Here is a 21,869-nt window from a genome sequence, read left to right on the forward strand (position 1 = left end):
TTTGTGTGGAATAGTGAGATGTAACCTTATCGCAATAATTCAGAAGGAACGAGCCAGTACCAGTGGCATCATTTTCGATACAGGTATCCCTTCACATAAACCACCATGGCCTATCGTGGATTTTACCATTCGTTAGCCAATACTGCAAGAGCTCCTTGTATTGGTTCTGAGAGTGAGAGAGGTGGTGATGATGATAATGTTGACGACGAGTAAAATGTGTGAAATGGAAGTGAAAATCAGAATTATATATTACTTCAAAGGTTGATGATATACCATAATAAAGTGTTACTAAACACAATCATTTTATATAACTTAGAATTCAGATTATTTTTACTTACTTTGAATTTTCACCAGATGTGTCAAACGTTGCGTTGTTTTTAATGCGCCATGTTGCTCAAACTAGTTCTCTTACCACCAAGAAAGTTGTGTGTCCTTCTGTATAAAAATGATTAGTGGACATGTCAGATACTGGCATCTGAGTTGGATGGGAAGTGTAGTATGTCAAATTATGACATGTTTGCACTTTATTAGTTCATGTAAGGCACAATAATCAATAATTTGTATTAAGAATTAAATTCTATTGTCGGATATGTTAGTCTCATATATATTTGTTAAAATAATCAATTCAATTTACAGAGTAGTTACAAACATTAAATTAGCTCTCCTGAAAAAATTAATTAAAAGGACATGTCATATTTTGCCATATCCTCAATACAGGAAGATGTTTCTTCTAAATGAATGGAAGAACTATTATTTGCAGGGCAGTCACCACAAAGCTGAGCAGGAAATGGAAAGAACACAAAAGTACAACTGGCACACTCCCTCATTGCCACCTATGCAACTGGGGCTTGGAAAGTCTACCAGACGGATAAGAGAGCTTTGAGATATGCGTTTACCAAAACATTACTGAATTTCTTTCAATGAAAACCGTAGCAATACGTCCGTACTGGAAGAACAAGGCATCAATACTAGACTTTTCAAGTGGATCAGCCAGGCTTATCTTCGATACTTCGAACAGATCACCTGAAGAACAGGCACCTTGGAGAACATTGTGGTGGAGCGAGAGGTTAATGGCATGAGACCCAAAGAAGATAATCAAAGAGATGAATGAGCTGCAGCTAATATTTCCACCAGGATACTCTTATAGCAGCAGACAGCCGGATTTGGTGCAAGCAAATTAGGAAACGCCGGAGAATAAAATGCGGCCATGCCGCACCAAGGGCAAATAATACCAGTTATTATTTTGAGAGTTCATTATGTACACGAAATGGAGCTCCATAGCCATATCTATGTCATTTTAAAATAATCAATCAATCAATCAATCAATTGTCATACTTGCCAGAACCGGAACAGAATCTAGCCTGACCAAACTGGCACAAAGCCGCAGTGAGTACAGAAGAAAGCTTCGGCAAATAATAGTGAGTTGTAAGTTAGAATAATGAAGGAGGACACGTCACTGACGCATGCTCTACATAATAACAGGAAGTCATGGCAATACAATAATCCAAGTCACCCCGGGGGATCACGATTTTAGCTGTCGAGAAACTCACCTAAACTGAAAATCCTTAAGGTACTCACGAACTTAAGATCACGAGTATGGAAGGAATGCCTTTGAAACTGTATGAATTGCTTAATATTTGCGTAGTCTCCTTTGTTGGATAGTTCCCTCTATTTGAAACCGACACGTTAGCAGAAAACATATATTTAAAACGGGATATAGTGTTTCTAACCGTAATTTACTGAGGAGAACGAAACTTCCGCAAACAAACTATACAGCATTTTGCCTTTACCTGCCAATGTTTCCAATTTGCTTGGCTTTCACTCGCTCTGAGTGAAACGAGTAACATGTAAAGAATTTCTCCCATTCTTCGAGGTTAAATGAATGTAAAACTGGAAAGTAAGACATGATCCTTTCCCACCCATAGGTCTATCACCATCTTTTGCTAGCTCACAGTGTGGATCAGTGGTTCTTGGGCCCTGAGAATAACGGATAGAAACCCTCCAGATGTAGATGGATTGTTGAAGAGCGAAGAAAGTTTATTAGGCACATCGTGTCGTAGAATTTCGGCATGTTTAGTATCTGTGCTGACACATTCTGTTTACGTGATGGATATTAGAATATCGTCAATAAGACCGATGACTGGAAATTAGAATCTGGATTTTCAGACATCTGAAAGGTAAAAACGGAACGACGAATTTAACATTCAGACATACTAAATATCAGATTTTAAAATACCTGCACACAGTAACTGGGGCCTTCTTCTTCTTCTTATTATTATTCAAATACACAACAATTGAGAGAAATGCCGGTGATCATTTTTGCTTACAGTAGTATAGCAAGTGTCTCCTAAATATAAAATACGTATTGGAATTGTTTTTTTTTTTTTTTTTGCCATTTGCTTTACGTCGCACCGGCACAGATAGTTCTTATGGCGACGATGGGATAGGAAAGGACTAGGAATGGGAAGGAAGCGGCCGTGGCCTTCATTAAGCTACAGCCCCAGCATTTGCCTGGTGTGAAAATGGGAAGCCACGGAAAACCATCTTCAGGGTGGTCAACATCGGGGTTCGAGCCCACTATCTGCCAGATGCAAGCTCACAGCTGCGCGCCCATGACTGCACGGCTAACTCGCCCGGTACTGGAATTGTAGACGATAATGATTAGGAGGACGTCAGCCAAAATGCATAATAATCTTTATATATATATAAAATAAGAGTTTTGTATGTACATTGCTCAGAATTTGAAAGTAATGGTATTTCTGTATCGGTCATGTCCATAGTAACAAGAAAATGAACTTTTTACTTTTCCGTAATTTCTGTCTGTCTGTCTGTCTGTCTGTCTGTCTGTCTGTCTGTCTGTCTGTCTGTCTGTCTGTCTGTCTGTCTGTCTGTCTGTCTGTCTGTCTGTCTGTCTGTCTGTCTGTATGTATGTATGTATGTCTGTCTGTCTGTCTGTCTGTCTGTCTATCTGTATGTATGTATGTATGTACACGCATCACGAGAAAACGGTTGAAGATAATTTAATGAAAATCGGTATGTGAAGTCAGGGTATGAGCCTCTACAATCTAGGCTATAAATCATTTTACTCGCGCTGAGTGAAATGGTAGTTTAGGGGAAGGCCTAAAATTGAATTCTCAACTATTTATGCTATTAGTGGTCTAATGAAAATCGGTATGTGAAGTCGGGGGATGAGCCTCTACAATCTAGGCTATAAAACATTTTACTCGCGCTGAGTGAAGTGGTAGTCTAGGGGAAGGCCTAAAATTGAATTCTCAACTATTTATGCTATTAGTGGTCGTATTTTAAAGAAAATGGGTATGCAAAGTTGGGGAATAAATTGCTACAATCTAGGCTGTCAATGATTGTATTCACGCTGAGAAAAATGGTAGTTTAGGGGAAGGCCTAAAATGTAATTCTCAAATATTTCTTATTAGAGGTGTAATCGATGAATGCTACATAATTAAGGTTATACAGTATTAAATTTCCTATTATTCATGTCTTATACATTGTTACCTCACTGGCTATGATCACAAAGATATTCATGAATTTGGAGTTTTGTTACTACAGTAAGTCCATATCAGCGCCGAGTCACGAGAAAATGGGTAAACAATATTTAATGAAAATCGGTATGTAAAGTCGGAGAATAAGAAACTACAGTTTACGGTATAAAATATTTTACAAATCACAGAGTCGAAAGAAAACTAAATGTGTAGGCCTACAATATAGAAAGCTCATAACATTGATCAACAATAACATTACATTGATCATTGTTTGTCGTGATGTGCTTTGTGTCTTCTGTTGCCCCTCATCTCCGGTAGATAGGATTACTGCTGCGTACAGAGTATTTTTATTTGATTTACGTCGCACCGACATAGATAGGTTTTATGGCGACGATGGGATAGGAAAGGGCTAGGAGTGTCTTAGGCCTTAATTAAGGTACAGGCCCAGCATTTGACTGGTGTGAAAGTGGGAAACCACAGAATACCATCTTCAGCGCTGTCGACAATGGGTTTCGAATGCACTATTTCTCGGATGCAAGCACACAGCTGCGCACCGCTAACCACACGGTCAACTCACCCAGTCGTACAGAGTGTAACAGCCTGCCTGAATATTGATGGGAAGTAACTGGGGAGTTAGATAAAGTTCTTCTTTAGCACGCCATTCCCCTGGTTTATACATTTTCTGATACTACTGGTACGTGACACACTGGATCATCATAGCATTTGGGCTATTCAATCCCTACTCTGAGGCACTGATTGGAATGAACAGTGTGCATATTTAGCGGAATAATGGCCGATGAGTGTTCATGGCAATCTGCGACCTGGTCATCCCAGCTCTGGAACTTTGGACTATTAGATTGGCACCGCAATCTAACCGCAGCACTGTTCGTTAAAAGTAATAAAACATGCGGCTTTCCATTTGATCGAGTATTTTATATGATAGCATTGCTTTTAATCGCTACATTCATACTTACGTTTCTGTAATGACCTATGTTGATTTCAGTTAGGAAAACCACAAAGTCAGTCTTTCTGAGAATCCCGTAGCGAAACACGGGTACATCAGCTAGTTTTAAATATTTACAATACTTCCACTAATTTTATTCTTAAATCTCATTGTAAATCACCCTGTACTTATCTATGAAAGGGCACTTGCTAATTTATATAATAAAATATTATTGTCTGCCATTTTACTTACTTTCCAGATAGATAAAACATTGATATCAACAATCAAGACTGTGTTTCGATAACCGCTAAGTAACGCAAATTCACAGAAAATTTCAAGTCGTAGATTGTGTGCTTCTAGAGTTACACCAATGGGATAAACATATAGAACGTCAGCTTCTCATGAATTTAATATGAGAGTTCAGACATGAATAATGTTTCAAAGATTAGATAGAAAGCTACTCGTATAGCCTATATAATTTTATCCATCAGAATGTTTCTTTCAGTCACTCTTCTAAATATCTTTCACTCAACGAAAATAGTTTTCAGTACTTGAGAATATATTGTTAATGACAGGTGTTCGTAGAATTAGGTGACTGAAGCATAATCACTGAAATCAAATGGAATCTCCTCAAATTCCAACACAGAGCTCAGAGTTTTGGTTGAAATTCCCCAGGGTATCAGACACTGTAACCATAGCAACGGGTGTCATGTTTGGAGCCAATCAATATGAATCAGACTAATTGTTAGCGCAGCCAATCATCGCCAAGTAGGTGTCACACAATTACTACATGTTCATCATGGGATAATAGTTCAGATCAATGGGACATACAGTCTTGCTGTGACAGGCAATCTAATCTAGCTACCAACCACTCAGCGCTGTTGCCACTGGGCAGACCTGGGGCAGGCGATTTCTAGTTAACATATGGACCAATTATTGCTTTCCATATCGTAATTATGTGCGGCCCACAACGGATAAGCCATACGGTCATCTACGCCCTATAGGACAACGGCATATAATATAAGTGCTACTTCTTAACCTCTTATTTAACACGTTCGTTTCGGTGCGTCCGCTACAACAGGTTTCAAATGGCCTATGAACGTACCTGTACATTTCAGAAAATTTTACATCACTTATTATGCACGTACATGAACGGTCTCTTCTAAAATGACCGAGAAAGTGGCTGTGCGATTTGGGTCACGCAGCTATCAGCTTGCATTCGGAAGATAGTGGGTTCGAACCCCACTGTCAGCAGCCCTGTAGATGGTTTTCCATGTTTCCCCATTTTCACACCAGGCAAATGCTGGGGCTGTAAATTAATTAAGGCCACGGCCACTTCCTTCCACTCATATCCCGTCGTCGTCATAGGACCTATCAGTGCCGTTGAGACGTAAAGCAAAGAAATAATAATAATAATAATAATAATAATAATAATAATAATAATAATAATAATAATAATAATAATAATAATAATAATAATGTTATTTGCTTTACGTCCCACTAACTACTTTTATGGTTTTCGGGGACGCCGAGATGACGGAATTTAGTCCCGCGGGAGTTCTTTTACGTGCCAGTAAATCTACCGACACGAGGCTGACGTATTTGAGCACCTTCAAATACCACCGGACTGAGCCAGGATCGAACCTGCCATGTTGGGGTCAGAAGGCCAGCGCCTCAATCTTCTGAGCCACTCAGCCCGGCCAAGAAAGAAAGAAAGAAAGAAAGAAAGAAAGAAAGAAAGAAAGAAAGAAACTTTCTACAGTGTTACATCTGGTGACATCTGTCTTTCTGCTTTTGAATATGCTCCGACTTGATATTCATCTATACCGGTGATCTACACAAACTGAAAATATTTTCCTATCTCTGTGGTTGTGTTTCTTATTAATTTCAAGTAGCATATTTTGTAAACGATAATAGCGGGGTCAAGTCGGTCGCTGAATGAACAAATATTACGTGGTCGATGAAAATGACAGCAATATATTATTGAAAAACTCTTTGTCATTGAAATTTCGGAGAGTGTTACTAGAAACTAAATTTTGTGTCTGTTTTTCAGAATACAGTCATTTTGACCAAATTCATTGCAAGTTATTTAGGCATTCAGAAATTAGTTTCAGAAAATTTGCAAAATATCTCAGAAAAGGGAACAATTCCAGATGTTTGAAAGGAAGTCCTTGAAGTGTTGAGAATATAGACAAGTCAGTAGACAAACAAACGAGTCCCTGCAGAGTTTTCCGAGTAATACATCCCTCTTTGACTATAGCGTTCGGAATAACCATTCCTTCGATGAACGTTTGTGGACTAGTAAGCAACGCAAAGCCGTCTCCGTACAGGCCATGAAGGCCTGCTCCTGTTCGTAACCTCTGATCTAATTAAAATAGAGCGATTAGCTCTACGCCCGGCCACTTTTTCAGTCCTAAGTTAATTTGGTATTCTCTTGCACTGTACGCTGAATGAACCTCGGGGAGATTTGTCTCTCTAAATTTTAGACCTCCTGACGTGAAATCGAACCCATGTCCTCCTGGGCAAACGGAATATGCTTTCTCACCTTAACTAGAGAGCCTTTGCTATTGCTGACTAATTAATAAAGGCAGACTTTGTTTGTTAGTACTTAACAGAAGAAGTCACACTTAAAAATCATTACACGGTCTGGGCAGCGTAGTGCTAACTTGTGTTCGGGGGATGGTGAGTTTGAATCCCATAAGTGGCATTTTTCACAACTTCATTAAAGTTACGGTCACCTCATTCCCAGTCGCCCTTTCCTGTCCCACATTCGCCAGTAAAAATGGAAACTGTCTGAGTAGGTACAACAGTAAGGAAACAGCTAAACAAAAGTCATGACATTGAAAATGAGAATTAAATTTGATTGCAATTTAATTTCAAATGAATAATATTTAACTACGTACTGGAATGTTAGAATGGTAAATTAGTAGATGTACACAGGATTTATTTTACAAATTCATCAGGAAAAATTGTGTCTATTCAAACAACTGACACAAAAATAATAAAAAGTATGTTTCATAAATAAAATGTTCACAGTTAACTATTTGTGGAGTTCTCTTTCAGTGAAATGTATTTCTTCGGTTAAGAGTAGTATTGTTTTATCATTTTTGTGTTAAATTCAGATAGCTGTTCAGTGTTCACTTATTTAATTAAAAATCACAACCTAAGTGTTCAATTAAGCTCAAGCGATAAGCTTAAATTTAACCTGGAAGTTATAAACTTTTTGTTGTTTTTGGAGATTAACTTCATTCACTTAATTTAAATCGTGTCTATTTACTTTTTGGCACTTAGTATTTTTTATGAAATGAACTGTTGAGCATTTTTTATATTTAACAGTTTTTGATGTTGTGATTTTTATTGGCACAACAGATGCATGTCAACTTGATCTTCGATCATATCAGACTCTAACATTGGAGAGTTATATTTGACCATCAGCCCCAGTAATGTAATTTAAATATCAGTCAACGATAGTGATCGGTCCATAACAGAACTGGAGCTCATTCCGATTCCGATTCAATTAAGGGTTCAGGTGACGAACAAAATATCCTGCGTTGATATCAAGTTAGTGGACAGCCAAAATTGTGGCGAAAACCTGGAGCTCGGTTCCCGAGATTTATACCTTTTATAATCAAAACGGATCAATCCACAGTTGTTTATGGAAGCCAAATTAAGGAGCTTCCAGTTTGTTGTTGTTATTTAAAGTAGATTTTAAGAGGGGTTTTTAAGTTTCAATAGCTCCTCAGGCACTTGATGTCTGTCAGTTTGTTCCGAAATTGTGAGACCTCGTAACATTGTGAAGATTTATTCTTGTCAATTTTAAAGCCACTATGTCCTATCATAGTTGTTTGTTTCATTATCACTTAGTCGTCATTGCAGTTTTGTTCTTATGATTAATAAATTTGGTTTGTTAGTTCATCCAAACCTTTAATTTCAAGTAGCTAGCTAGCTTTTCCTTGATACCGTCTAGTAGTACGATCATCAAGTGACGAGGAATCTCTTAAACAATCTCGAGGTACCAGATTCTACCAGTACATGCCACCGACTTGGTTGAGGGTAGACTATTTATATACTACATGACTACTTAAAGGTTTCAGTATGTAACACCTCCGGAAATGGAAAATCTATCCGAATCGCCTGATGTACACCACTTACTTCAGGTTGACGCATACACTTGGAGAATTGTTCCAGAAATCCCACAGTACAACTTAGTTTATGTTGACGTATTACGGCACATGATTTTGTCAAACTTGACTTCAAAGCGATCACTTTGTTTCCAGACGAGTGAAAATCTATTGAATGCATTTGATCATTTGAAAAAAAGTTGTATTTTATAAGTTTATAGACGTCATGTAAGCCTCCGTGGCTCAGGCGACAGCGCGTCGGCCTCTCACCGCTGGGTTCCATGGTTCAAATCCCTATTACTCCATGTGAGATTTGTTCTGGACAAAGCGGAGGCGGGACAGGTTTTTTCTGCGGGTACTCCGGTTATCCCTGTCATCTTTCATTCCAGCAACACTCTCCCATACCATTTCATTTCATCTGTAGTCATTAATCATTGTCCCAGAGAAGTGTGACAGGCTTCGACAGCCGGCACAATTTCTATCCTCGCCGCAAGATGGGGGTTTCATTCATCCCATCCCTGAGCCGGTCAATGACTGAAAAACAGGTTGCAGGTTTTCATAGACGTCATGTAAATTTATATTTATGGAACCGCATTTGCGCAGCGTAGACTTCAAATGTTAATACGAGAGAACGAGAGAGAGAGAGAGGGTGAGCTAGTGGCACGCAACCAGTGTCTTATCGTCCACCGCCTGCTGCGGCCACACATCAATCACAATGAGAACATTACCATACCTATGTTAATTAGTTATTATGTCTTTAACATTACTGGTAATATCAACACTCCATTTATTCCTGCACACTTCCTCTCGTGAAAACTTATCTTGTATGTCACTAATGGAATTACCGCTTTCTACCTTGTTAAATTACTCAAGCTTGGAGAGAATCGACAGGATATATTCAACTCCTTTTCACGAGAGTCAATATTGAAAAATAAACTTCTTGAATTAACCCAGAATCTATCACGAATAAGCATTCTTCTTCTTCTTACACTTTTCCCACTTCTCTGGAGTCGCGGGTGCGAAACTGTGTCGGAAATGTGGATCTGGCTATGTTTTGCGACCGGATGCCCTTCCTGACGCTAACCCTATGTGGAGGGATGTAATTACTATTGCGTGTTTCTGTGATGATCGGTAGTGTAGTGTGTTGTCTGAATATGAAGAGCAATGTGTTGGGACTAACACAAACACCCAGTCCCCGGGCCAGAAGAATTAATCAGACGCGATTAAAATCTCCGGCCCGGCCGGAAATCGAACCCGGGACTCTCTGAACCGAAGGCCTCAGCGCTGACCATTCAGCCAATGAGTCAGACATCACGAATAAGCATGTGTTACTCAAATAAACAGCATACCTTAGCTGACTAATTAGTATTGCTAAATGTTTTTGACAGAAAGTTCGCATTATTTAAATTTTCTATATCTTCTCAAGAAACGAATTTATCATTATCATATTTCCTTCGAAGTTCGTTCATATTGTCTGAAGGCATAGCAACATTGTTTACTGAAGATCATTTATTTTATTCAAAACACTCATTGAATTCCTTCTATATAAATGTGTGTAATAAAAAACGTAAATTCAATATTTCTACACTTTGATGGTTCATATAAAAGATGCCTGTGCATTTACATCAAGTACAGAGCTTTGAAATTAAATCACCGCCGTCCTCAAGAGACCTCATGGCGAGCGAGTGCCCCCCGTCAAATTTGCGACCATCTACCGCTAAGTGGACTGAGCGTTGAGGGTTTCATGTCACTTTTGTCACTGAGTCGACGCAGTGGGTTTAATGCTGACTAATGAAAGACAAAATGTTTCTGTATCCTTTCTGTCTACCTGCTTCGGGATGGTTAGATACCTAACAAAGGAAAGGTATTAATCTGTGCAATGTGTACTTTGAAATTAATTTCGCTCGTCAGACTCGAAGGGAGTTTATTTTTTTAAAAATCGTGAAGCTAATCCACCCTCAAGAAGTGCCATCGGAAGATTGGTAAGGAAATTTGAATCCACGGGTTCAGTGCTCGACGAGAAATACAGACGTACGTACAGCACCAACACAAGGCAAGGTAGATGAAATCAGTGCTAGACAGGATTTTTCCCGGCAGAAATTACTTCCCGAACTTGTGGAACTAGCGAATACCTCTTTAGGTTCTACACACAAGGCTTCCAAAATAGTGCACCTAAAACTACACAAAGCAAACCAAGTTTACGTATTGAAACCTTAAACCTTCCTGTGTGTGATTTTGAGACGGTTTTCCTTTCCAGTCCGTAACCGATGGCAAAGTAGACCCTTAAATTTTGTTGTGTTCTTCCGATGAGTCGAGGTTCTATTTAGCGGGCATTTCAACCGCCATTGAGCTCCTGGAAACAAGATAATTTTCTTAACGAAATTCCGGTCTACAAAGGCAATTTTCGGTGTGTTTTTGTTGCTTGGAGTTTCATCGACACAACAATTTTTATGGAATTGAGAGATGTACATCGCACACAATTTGAGCGTGCTTTTCTCACAGCTACCTAATAAGGACAGAGATTATTAGTTGGTTTCAGAAGGATTCGGCAAGATCTCACGTACACAACATACATTTTTGTAACTGCAGTAAGTGAAGTGTTTGAAAACTGTCTGATAATTGAAGGTTTTTAGTCCCCTCCATGCCCCGATCTTACACCACCTCGACCACCAGCAGAACTACCAGCATGTGTTTAATGGTTGTGAGATTTCTTTAGGAGAAAAAGGCTGCCACTTCCAGCAGCTTCTGTAAGGTAAGCGTTTTGTTTATCTGTATCCGCCCCAGGGCTCTTAACTTGGGAGCGTGGGTTGGCGACCACGGGGTAATTAACTGAGTCCATGCGTCGAGCTTCTCACTTTCATCTATCCTATCAAACCGCCCTTCGTCAACTCTTGTTCTTTTCTGATCCTGACTGTATTAGAACACTCGAGGCGTAGGGAGTCTTTTATTTACACCACCTTCGTGGCCCTTGTCTTCCTTTGGCCAATACCTTCATTTTTCGAAATGTCGGATCCCTTCCATTTTTTCTCTCTGATCAGTGGTATATAGAGGATGGTTGCGTATTTGTACTTCCTCTTAAAACAATAATCACCACCACCATCACCGCCGCCGCCTTATCTGAATATGTTGTAGCCGGGCTAATGTATGTGTAGTACCATCACTCCCGTTATTTGGACATCGACCTCCACCCAGAAGACTGAAGTCCAGGAAAAGTTTCCTCAATGTCTCCAAGGCTCTGGATAAACCAGCAAGAACAGCACGTTGTGATATGTGGCGAGCAAAAATGGAGCATCTTTCTGATTGGATGGTGCCTTCTGAATCTCCACCCCCTGGTCATCATTTGGAATGGACAACCTGGAAGGCACTTAATCGTTTGAGGAGTGGAGTAGGTAAATCCGAGGATAACCTTAAAAAATGGGGTTATCTGAAAGATCAGTCAGACTTCTGCGATTGTGGGGAGGAACAAACTACCCAACACCTGTATGACTGTCAGTCCTGCCCTGTTCGTTGTACAATTCAAGACTTGATTCAAGCCACTGAAGAGGGAATTTCTTTTGCCCATTTCTGGGCAGACTTTGTGTGAAACATGTTTTGTGACATAAAATGTATTCTGTTTTATTTGTATATAATACCGTATTTATATTTTTTAAGTTTCTCAACACTCTGATACGAAATAATAAATAAATGCTCCCGGCGCATTCTGTACCTCGACGCCAGTCTCTATGTCGACCGAGAAGATCTCGCTTACTAAGAAGTCTCTGAGGCCGGCAGCGTTTTAATTTTAAAGCCGTGTTTGACGCGGGATCTACATATCAACCGTTAGTCCGGATGTGTAATTCATTATCAATGATATTTAAGTCTTAACATATTGCGGTGCCTACCTCTTTCTACCCAGGCGAATCTGGCAGCTATTAATCTTGAAACATTATCTTCTTCGCTGAAGTTTTAAAATTTCTCCCTTGTGGAATCATTTGAATCCGAAACAGCAGAAACGCTTACTCCCCAGTAAAACTACTAACTGCGCTCCCAAAAAACTGCCACTGTTAATAAAAAAAACAGCGAACCTACATATACTGCCTCTGCCAATGAAATGAATTTATTGAAGTTATTTGAGTTTAAATCCTGTATCTGAAGGTTCAGTACAGAAATACGTTACTCCTCAAGCAACAAAGTTAGTTGTACCTGAAGGCTGTGGTTGTCCAGAAATCAAATTATGATTATATCGTGTTTTGGAGAGGCTTGATCAAGGTCTTTCAAGTGACGCGTGTGCGACCATTGCATCTGGGTGTGTGATTATGATAATGAGGTAGGGAGGGGATGAACCCAGTGTGGGCACATAGCCTACTCCTGTCGAATAGCATTAAAGAACAAACCATGTGTTAAAAGTCAGGTTGTGAGTTTCACAAATAGGAAAAGTCCTCTCAGTTTTCATTACTGCGTTGATGGGGTGAAAGTTCCTTTTAGGGATCATAGTAAGTACCTAGCTATTATTATAAGGAAAGATCTTCATTGGGATGATCACATAAATATGACTGTTAATAAAGGGTACGGATCTCTGCACATGGTTATGAGAGTATTTAGGGGTTGTAGTAAGGATGTATAGGAGAGGTCAGATGTCTCTGTTAAGACCTCAACTAGAGTATGGTTCCAGTGTATGGGACCCTCACCAGGATTACTTGATTCAAGAACTGGAAAAGAATCCAAAGGAAAGCAGCTCGATTTGCTCTGGGTGATTTCCGACAGAACAGTAGCGTTACAAAGATGTTGCAAAGTTTGGGCTGGGAAGACTTGGGAGATAGAAGACGAGCTGCTTGACTAAATGGTATGTTCTGAGCTGTCACTGGAGAGATGGCGTGGAATGACATCAGCAGACGAATAAGTTTGAACGGTGTCTTTAGAAGTAGGAAAGATCACAATATGAAGATAAAGTTAGAATTCAAGAGGACAAATTGGGGCAAATATTCGTTTGTAGTTGGAATAACTTACTAAGGGAGATGTTCAATAAATTTCCAATTTCTTTGCAATCTAAGTAATGGCTAGGAAAACAACAGATAGGGAATCAGCCACCTGGACGACTGCCCCAAATGCAGATCAGTAGAGATTGATTGATTGATTGATTGATTGATTGATTGATTGATTGATTGATTGATTGATTGATTGATTGATTGATTGATTGATTGATTGATTGATTGATTTCTTCACTACATACGAACAGTGCGGAGAGGTTTGAAACCGGCTTTTGGCACCCAATCTAGTGATCAGAAATAATTGTACACCACCACCTTTCCTACTCTGCTGGCCAACAATTTGTTGCTGAACATTATTGCCACCAACAGGACTTGAACCGGATAACCACGGTGTCACGCCCTGAACACTTACGGTCATGGCCATCAGACGAGCTAATAATAAGTATTTATAGAATATTGGCGTATTTATTCAATGTTGAGCTTCAGTCATAGATCATTGGAGGGCACGATAGCTGAGTGGCATCGCCAGTGGCTCCTCACCAAGGATGCTGTTCGTGACAATTTTGAAATAAAGAAAGGCACGTTATGCTGGTTTGGATTCAACGTAAAACTGGAGGTCCCATAGCCACGATCTCGTCAACTTCGAGTGTACTTGATCATTAGCATGCTGAACAACAGAAGGAATATCCACCGAAAATGGCAGTATATTGATAACAATTTTAGCAAATAAATAGCAAACAATCAAAATATGTGAGGGATTTTAGAATGCGAACTGCGTGATGAACATACGCAGTTTCGGCAGACAGTGTGTTCGAATATCATTTTCAGTCATCCTATAAATTATTTTACATTTCACATACTGCATGTCTCTGAAATATTCTCTCCCTTTTGGGGCCCTGACCTATCCCACTTTACCACATCCTTCATTATTCATGAACCTATGCATTTGAAGTTAATAATAATATTATGAGGAGCCTCCGTGGCTCAGACGGCAGCGCGTCGGCCTCTCACCGCTGGATACCGTGGTTCAAATCTCGGTCACTCCATGTGATATTTGTGCTGGACAAAGCGGAGGCTGGACGGGTTTTTCTCCGGGTACTCCGGTTTTCCCGGTTATCTTTCATTCCAGCAACACTCTCCATTCTCATTTTATAGCATCTATCAGTCATTAATAAATCGCTTTGGGATTGGCGACCCTATCGTACTAATAGCCTATATCTGCTTCATTCATTCCATCCCTAACCCGGTCAATGACTGGAAAACAGGTTGTAGGTTTTCATTCAATAATATTATGATATTTTGTTTCTTTCATTGCAACACTGACATTGGTTAGCATAGTGCTCCTGACAGTATTGTTTAAACTTTTGAATTTGCTGATGTTATTGCGTTTAAAGGTCTACAGGAGTTTAGATTATGCTCAATTAGTGTTGAATTCCATACGCATCGAGATTGTACGACCATCAACGTAAGATGTTATTGGCTGTACGAAATGCAGGTTTCACATTATAAGGAGTGTATTATTAGAATTGCAGCAGTGGTAGAAAACAGTGTGTCCAACTTTATAAATGCTGAGAAGTTAATTATTCCACTTCGCATTTTCTAGGCTTCATTAGCAAATACTTTAAACTTCCTGTAAAACATATTTCATGTAGCGAGAGCTTTGTAGTATAACACACCTAAAGGGCCGTTTGCATGTTCTTAAACATTACAGAGAACCACGCAAATGTTGAATATAAAACAGGAAACTAATGTACAGTCTGGTGACGTGATCTTTGGTTTCCTTTTTCTTTGACCCCTTCACGGTTACTGATTTCATCTACAAACAGGAGGCAAATATACGACCACCAGTTATTGATGAGCCGGCAAGTGTTTGCGGTTAACTTCGGTTTTGTTGTTTTAATTTATTATAAAACGACTTCACAGTTTTTATGCTTACACGATAATGCAACGGCTACCTTTCCTTATTCTTTTAATTACGCAGGTGATTGTATATTACGGGGCATTTTAAAACGGGAAAAATTATAGATAAGTGTAAATAAATAATTAACTGCATTGTATTCTCTCACACGCGCTTCCTAGACACTCCTCTGAAGAAACATCTGTGAAGTAACTGACCGACGTTGTATACTCCTGAATAAAGCAGCAATTCAGTATTCACTTTACTAAGTTTGGCTGCTCATAGCGAAGGTCATTATATTCGTGAGATTTCATAAGGACATTATATAAACATAATTGTTCACATCAGGATCAATTAATGAATATGAGAAATGTGAAATTGTTGTTAGCAACTGGGAGGATATAGCGTATAATTGGCCAATGTGATAATGGGGTGCACAATTTTCTGAACAATGGCGTTGGAAATACAAATTCGATGAAAGAGATTGCAAAACTGAACGAGAAACTCGGAGAAGAAAGGACCGGCAGATTTTACAACAAAGAGGAGCTTTGTCAGTTCTGATGAGCCAGCGTTATTGCTGAGCTTGCGGTCGTAGAATTGGTTTCTTCAGCCATCGAAGAACCTTGATGGACACGGAAGACATGATACTCGGCGGTGAATTATTCATTTTTTAGCGTATTTCTTTTAATGAGATGAGTGTTCGAGGACTCGTTCGGTTCACCTCATGAAGGTTTTCTATTTGACGTCCGCAGGCAAACTGCGCGTGTGGGTGTGAGATAATGATGGTGATGATTTTAGTGATGGTGATTGCGTAGTGAGAGGGTGAAAACCGCTCTCGGCAAATGGTCTACTCCTATCGCAAAAACACCAAGGGGAGAATCACCACAAATAGTGGCATAAGCCCTCGCTCCATATGAACACTGCGGCGAGGTATGATACCAAATCGAGGCTTTTGGCATTCAATCAAGTAACTATAAATTGCGTAAGTTACTATTGCCTCTCCCACCGGGGCGGCCAAAATCCCGAATGTGATATTTAGACCTGAAGCTTTGATAAATATTGTCAATACCGATAATGATGGTCCAACAAGTACATTGAGTGAATGGTTCGTTAGTGAAGTTTGAAGTTAAGCAACTCGAATATTCAGTCGTACAGGTAATGTTGCCAGGAACATCAAGTACGTATTCAGGTGGAAATTCGTTTTTCCTTCAGGTTTTCCTAATCGTTTTGAATACTGAAGTGGTGAACTGCTATGGATAAGTGCTTGATGGTATGTTATCATAACGGCTTCGTGGGTCGATATCAGCGTTGCCAAGCAAAACTCGCTCACGAACTTACTCGACGAACGTAATATTCCAGCACGTCTGACTCTAAGAAAATTTTTTTCATAACATCCACCCGCGCTAATAGCACGCCGAATATCATTACTTACAAGGAAGGGTCCAGATGATTGTCGAAGATACTGTACGGCATGAAATACAGTTGCCGTTTGCAATTACCCTCTGTGGGTCAGACGCTGCTTTATTTTCTTGTCAGGGTTTCTTTCCCTTGCCTTTGGAAAGTCAGTCCCAAGCCACAAGTATGCCATATTTGTGCAGTAATATTAAAAAATTAAAGCAACAAACGGAAATTATACCCCCCCCCCATTCCAGCGTTCGTTTGACACGCAATACGTATAAAACTTGATGCCACACGAGAATTCTGCCTGGAAGATAGCCTATTGCCTCTCATCTTAAAGCCATGATAGCGATACTAATTTCGTCTGGCTATTTATAGCCGAGTGCAGGCCTTGTGAGGCAGACCCTCCGATGAGGGTGGGCGGCATCTGCCATCTGTAGGTAACTGCGTGTTATTGTGGTGAAGGATAGTGTTATGTGTGGTGTGTGAGTTGCAGGGATGTTGGGGACAGCACAAACACCCAGCCCCCGGGCCATTGGAATTAACCAATGAAGGTTAAAATCCCCGATCTGGCCGGGAATCGAACCCGGGACTCTCTGAACCGAAGGCCAGTACGCTGACCATTCATCCAACGAGTCAGACATGATAGCGATGAAGCCAGTGTTCCTATCAGCTAGTGTATATAGTGTGTACTGCTATATACGTCCAACTTCCACGTTCAGTGTGTAAACATTCAACTATATCCCAGAGAATACGCCTGGATGGCTCCCTGTGGTGGAGGGTGATTGTACGACTGGAAGCTGAACAGTCGCAAGCTGATGTGGCCAGATGGTTTAATGTGGCACCAGGTTTTTGACTTCGAAAATGTGTCCCGATGACCAGGACAAGGACGACCAAGTGGTGGCATCCGAAAGAGTTGGCAGAAAGAGCAAGAAGGTTCAACCGTAGGACTGAACGGTATCAGGGATCTTAGCTCACAGCAACCACTGCAACATTGTATCGAGGGGAACGGTGTGTAGAAGACTTAGGCAGAGCGGCCTTTACTGTTGGTGACCGGCTGTATGTATACCCCTGATGCATGTGCACAGAACAAGACCTATTGAGTGGAGTCAACAACACGTCACCTGTACAGACGAAAACAGGCCCAATGTTCTGTTTAGGACTGAGTGCCGAATTGGTCTTCAGAATGATTCGCGACAGATTCGCCTCGAACATTGTGGGAAGTGGCCAATAAGGGGGTGAATTAATAATCGTTTGCGGATGCATTATGATAACCTCTTGAACACCACTCCATGATGATGTACGGATAAACTGGCAAGGTTTGCAGGCCATTAGTTGTCGTGAAGTTATCTTCACACTTCATCTTCGCATGTTTCGAGGTGCTATGGGCAAATATTTTGCACAGGTGGACAATAATACATGCCCTTATAGAGCGCAGATATTTGATGTCTTCCGACAAATTGAAGAAATTGCTCCCATGGATTGGCCAACTTGCTTTCCCGACTTAAACTCAATAGAGATAATGATTATGTTTGTTGTTTTAAGGGGTCTAACATATAAGATCATCGGCCCATAAACTCAACAGAGAACGCGTGGGATGCTCTCGAGAGACGAGTTTTTTCACGGCCGACTTAACCAAGCACTCTCCAGGAGTTGTTACTGTACTGGAAGAACACACACTAGTATAAAGAACCATTCATTTTTACGAATGAATGAATGAGTCCGACAGAGGAAGATAATTAATAAATCTTACGTATTACACCAAGTGATGTAAATGTCCTCCATTGGGCTGTAGGCAAACTTTGAAGCGTGAACTGGTATTCAGGTGTAAATTCTGATAATCGCCCTCCGGTATATTCGAAGTTTTCTATAAATGGCATTTTATCCCATTGTGAAAAGTTTACTTATACTGAAACCGTACAGTGTCCTGTACAGCTCATTGTCAGTATCTGCATCTTCCCATCCCATTAAAATCATCTTAGAAGTCACGATATTTGCAGCATGTGAGGCAAAAGAAACACATCCGGGGCTCGATCGGCGTGTAGCAAGAACCGGACCAGCGAAACATAGCCAGGCAGACAATATTAAGATGCGGTTGAAACCGATCCATGCGAGAAAAAGCAAATCAAGAAATAGGACGCGACTCAACGAACAGTCTAATACGCCCAGAGGTGTGGCCAATTTACAGGGCTCCACATTAACAGAAGACACTTCCTGTTTTTCCTGCATGTTTCATGAGTGAGAACATCGAATTTTGGCGCGCAAAATTATGTGATATTCTGATCCAGACATAGGGAAAGTATGCAGGGCATATCAATGTACAGAGCTGAATTTTCGATGTATGCCAGACTGAAAATATTGAATTCTTTATTCACGGGGCGAATTGAGGTCACCAGATGTCTAGCTGTGATGTATTGCTAACACGTGTGAATATGCCGCGTCCCTCAAGCCGAGAATTGCGCCAAAAGTTAATTCCTCCCACGAAGGGATGCGACTTTCTAATTAAAGGCGGAAGCTTGATTACCTAAAAACTGCCGATCGAATTGCCATCACGCTCGGCTCACGTGAAAAGTCTACTATAGGCACCCTTTAAATGTCTTGAACTTCAGGTATTAACGGAGACAATTTCCTTAATTCAGCGTGAAGGTGCTTCCCACCCCAAGGACCAGCAAGTTGACAATATTAGTCCCGGCCTTCACTGGTCAGAGTCTCTCGAGAACTTACAAAAGACGAAGTTACTGTGTCCGCCGCGTTCGTAAACATTATAACCCGGGAATGCATCTGGTGAACTGTGTATTAGGAACTAGAACAATAGCCAATCGAGCCTAGGCGGAGGTCTCAGTGCTGAACATAATTAGGAAGGCCGCTAGGAAAATTTGAATAAATGAATAGCGGGAGTTGGTTATGAACAATGCCCGCATATATTAGTACCCGCTATCAGTCAATTTGTGGTATCAAATTCAGAGCAGTGAAATTCGGCGGTAGATTAGTGTCGACAGGGACAATCCGCTATTCGGAGTGAGGATTTCTTAAGTCTTATGAGTCCCCCCCACTCACTGTGTTACTGCGTGTCGTCCTAGACTAGAGTGACCTTCCTCCATAAGGGAAACTAATGTGTAAATTCTGTGTATGTGTCGTTGTATCCCAAAAGGAACGTGTGACGAGTGCTGGAACTGAATTTTTTTTATTATTTCAAGATATGTAGCAGTTGGATGAGCCGATCAACATGAGGAGCTGTCGCAGACCAGTAGAACTTCACCACGGGTTCCCGTGAAGGGATGAATGACCAACAAACAGATGAGTTGATGTCATTTTATTTCTAGCATGATAAAGTATAGCCAGGATGATAATGTATGATTTTCTTTTGCTAAATACATAAATGCTGAAAATAGTGCATGTCCTAATATGGAATTTGATTTTTCTTTTGTCATGTTAACGTAGAATTCCAGAGAGCCAAATTTTCCGGACGAACCACATTTTTCTTTCTGATAAATATTTCGTGAGGAGTAGTTTTGTTGTTAGTAATTAGGAATATGCTAGTGAGTATGGGATACATGGATAGAACAGCATTTTGAGTTTCCCATAAGCGGGTTGGAAAGAGTAGTGATGACTGAGGGGTACCTTGTCCAAGAAGTTGCTATTAATGTTCAATTTGGTTGTCGTAGAGAAATAGCCGGCCTAGCATGCCTAGCTGATACGTACGTCAATATTAAGGCATGAACATCAAGAGTGAAGAGTTCTGACTGAGAGAGATAGAAAATAGTGTTATTTAGGTAGACAGTGTTAGGAACAATATGTAAATTTCCCTTAGTTTTTGATTTGTACTAGAATCTGTGCGGGGTGTACTTTTTTCATAAATGCAGTGGGCAACTTCTTCATAAATACAGGGGGTATCTCATAGCACAGCCTGTCTCAAAAGTTCCATTCAGAGGGCACTCTATTTATTCCTAGTATCCCAGAGCTCGTATATTTCAATTAGAAGTGATTCCGTGACCCAACAAATCGTCCATAATAAAATTTAAAATGACAAATTACTTTGAACCTCAAGAGAAGACATGGCTTTAATTCTGCTATACATGCTGTTCCATAAGAAACTGATCATAATTTCCACCATTACTTGTCGAAATTCTTATATTTTGATCTCGTGCATTACCTCTCAGCATGATTATTACTAGTATTATGACACTCATGACTTTATTTTCCGGTATTAATATTTCATAATTATTATTGTTAATGAATCACATCACGTAAATCTACCATCACTGTTAAATTCACATTTAGGGATATATTTTAATTTGCACATACGTGGACATAAATAACCTGAAACAAATTCTATTGTTAAACATTTGAAACAGATTTCTTTTCACAAACAGAAAAATGGAAAAACGACCCTAACTTTACCTCACAAGGTAGCACACGCAAAATGACGCCGTCTCTCGTCATGAAATTAAGAAGGCAAATATTTATATTCTAACTGCAAATACGTGAAAGCACAGCCCTGTTTAGATGCATGAGTGTTGAGAAGCCAGCCTGACTGCATTTTAAGCCAGCTGCCGATATGACTTAAACCATCATACTAACGACAGTAGACATTTCCACATACACTTCGCACATGGTGATTTTTTGGTTCTTCTTAATACCTGATTGAACTTGGCTTTATACAAATCTATTGTTAAAAAACTACTTCAAATTCTTATTATAATATAGACACTTCACCAAACCAAACCAAACCAAACCAAACCAAACCAAACCAAACCAAACCAAACCAAACCAAACCAAACCAAACCAAACCAAACCAAACCAAACCAAACCAAACCAAACCAAACCAAACCAAACCAAACCAAACCCCATGGCACAACAGCCCGAAGATCTATGACCTACCAAGCGACCGCTGCTCAGCCCGAAAGCATGTATAGTATGAGGTGTCGTGTGGTAAGCACGACAAATCCTCTCGGCCGTTATTTTTGGCGTTCTAGACAGGTAGACACTTCACCTAACATAGATTTCGGGACCGACGAAAACAGGCACCACACGACCGGAATG

The sequence above is a fragment of the Anabrus simplex genome, chromosome 1, assembly GCF_040414725.1.
Source record: "Anabrus simplex isolate iqAnaSimp1 chromosome 1, ASM4041472v1, whole genome shotgun sequence".
Lineage (NCBI taxonomy): Eukaryota > Metazoa > Arthropoda > Insecta > Orthoptera > Tettigoniidae > Anabrus > Anabrus simplex.